Source organism: Corvus moneduloides, chromosome 14 (genome assembly GCF_009650955.1).
Source record: "Corvus moneduloides isolate bCorMon1 chromosome 14, bCorMon1.pri, whole genome shotgun sequence".
In the NCBI taxonomy this organism is placed as follows: Eukaryota; Metazoa; Chordata; class Aves; order Passeriformes; family Corvidae; genus Corvus; species Corvus moneduloides.
In genome coordinates this window covers 5,043,668-5,045,916 of record NC_045489.1, presented here as the reverse complement: position 1 = coordinate 5,045,916, position 2,249 = coordinate 5,043,668, and positions in this window count along the sequence as shown.

Sequence of the window (2,249 nt, the reverse complement as noted above, 5' to 3'; positions counted from 1 at the left end):
TTCCCTCCTTGCATCTCCAGTATGTTCCTGGTGACATCATCAGGAGCTGGGGACACTCAGGGGTGTCTCTGGGTGTCATTCCAGGCAGATCTTCTTGGAACAGCAGCTCCTTCAACCCTTGGCCAGTGATCCCAAGATCATGAGTGAGGAAAGCGATTGTATCGAGGGAATAAAATGGGCAGTTCATTGGTAAAAGCCACTGCATACAAGGGAGAGAAAAAAATACTGAGCCTGAAAGTCCTCAGCTCTTTGGGGCTGGAATGTCCCTCTTCACCTGCGGTTTAATGTCCTCAATGTTTTAAATTTCTCCTTAAATTCTGCACAGTAAACATTCATAGGAGGATTTAACTAAGTTGGGTAATTTTTATTCTGTAGTGGGAGAGCAAAAAGGAAATTAAATCAACTTGCTTGTCGAGGAGTTTTTAATCAAGGATAGAAACTGTGATTGGCTAATTCTTGCTTGGGTTTTGTTTGGTGTTTTTTTGGCTGTTTTGTTTTGGTTTTATGCTTTTGCATCTGAACTGTGGTTTTTTTTGTCCAAAATACCTGGATGTCTGTACCATCTTTGTCTTGCTTCCATCCTTGTCATCTTTGTACACCAGCCATCATTTTTCTGGGCATCAGGCACTTAAATAAGGAGCTTTTTCCAATTGAGATTCCCATTAGTTCTCTGCAATATCATTATGGGTTATCAAGGACCTTATAAAATGGTGGCTTTTTTGGCAGGGGTAGATTTCTTTGTAATACTGTTGCAGACAACAGAAGTGGCTGGAAAAATGCCAGAAAACGGAATGGAAATTTTATCTGATGTGGAAAAAAAGGTAAAAAAAATTCCTTGCATTTTTTTGAAATGGTACATTTTCATCTCAGTTCAGCACGAGGGATGTTTCCATGCCAGGATCTCCCAGCTTCTGGCAATTCCAAAGGCTGCTGGCTCCAGGTGTGCAGTGGCTGCAGAGGCTGCTCCTGCCAGCCCCACATTCCCATGCACAGGCACTGGCTGGATCCTTCACGGATCCCAGTCCATCATTCCCTTCCAGCCCCACTTTGAGTGCTGGACCCATCAATACCTCCCTGCTTCATGAATAATTTGCTTGATCTGCAGAGAGTACAATATTCGCTGCAGGACATTTTTTCCCAATGAGTCACTCTGCCCTAAATTTAACCTTCTGGATACTGTGGATTTTTTCTTAAAATTTCTTTACAAAATATAATAGCCCAGCTAAAGCTTTTATGAAGTATTTTCCAGTCACTTAGTGGCCAAGCCCTCTGACTAGTTTGTATTTCAGCCCAGAGTACCTTTGATAATCTTTGCCAGTATCCAGTGTTGGTGGTCTTAAAATTCTACAACCGAGTGGAAAACTGTTAAGTGCTCAGGCTTCAGAGCGTGCCTAATTAATTCTTTCCAGGGTTTTAGTCCCTTAAAAAGTGTTAAAAACATGGATTCAGTGTATCATTGAATATTGCATGGTTCTGTGGAAATAAATTGCATCAGTTTGATTCCTTTAGGAGTTCAGAGAGTTTTTGCTCTGTGCTTACTCTGGAAGTTTACAGGAGTATGTGGAAAGTTCAGGTTAAAATGGGCAAAAGTTGTTAATGAGGGGGAGTAGCTCAATGGCAAAGTTAGAGCCCAAAAACCACATCAGAAAACTCTGTGCAAAGACATCAATCAGCTGCATTTGAAAATCAGGCAAAATCTCCCTTGTACCCACAACTCCAAAAGCACTTCCTTATGTGAACTTTAATATTTTTATTTTGAGCAGAAAACCACACTTGTGTTTATTTTATTTCATGGCTGCTTAAGGAGATTATAATGACTTAATCCTGGAAAGAGCTGGCAGAGCTTGAGAAGCAGGTGAGGCAAATTTGAGCTTTTTTCTCTCCTGACATCAAGTCCTGGAGGGGATTCAGCCTCAGAAGAACCATTAAGGGTCTTTCAACATCCAGGCTTATGTGCTTCTTCCAAGAGACGTGGAGACGGGAGAGATGAAAAGGGAGCATGTGATGGAGATGAACTGGAGATTTTCATTTTAATGCAGAATTAAAGGGGCAAATGTCAACATGGGTATCTATTGCTCCCCCTTCCAGCACAGCTCAGGCTGGGGGATTGCTCTTGGCGAAACCATCGGGGACGTTGGTGGCTTTTCCAAGGTAAAGCTGGCAGTGCTTGGGTGCTCTTGTTGTGATCTGGTTTGCTTTGCTGTCCTTGGGTGTCTTGTGCTGAGGTTTGGGGAGAAAACAGTAAAAGA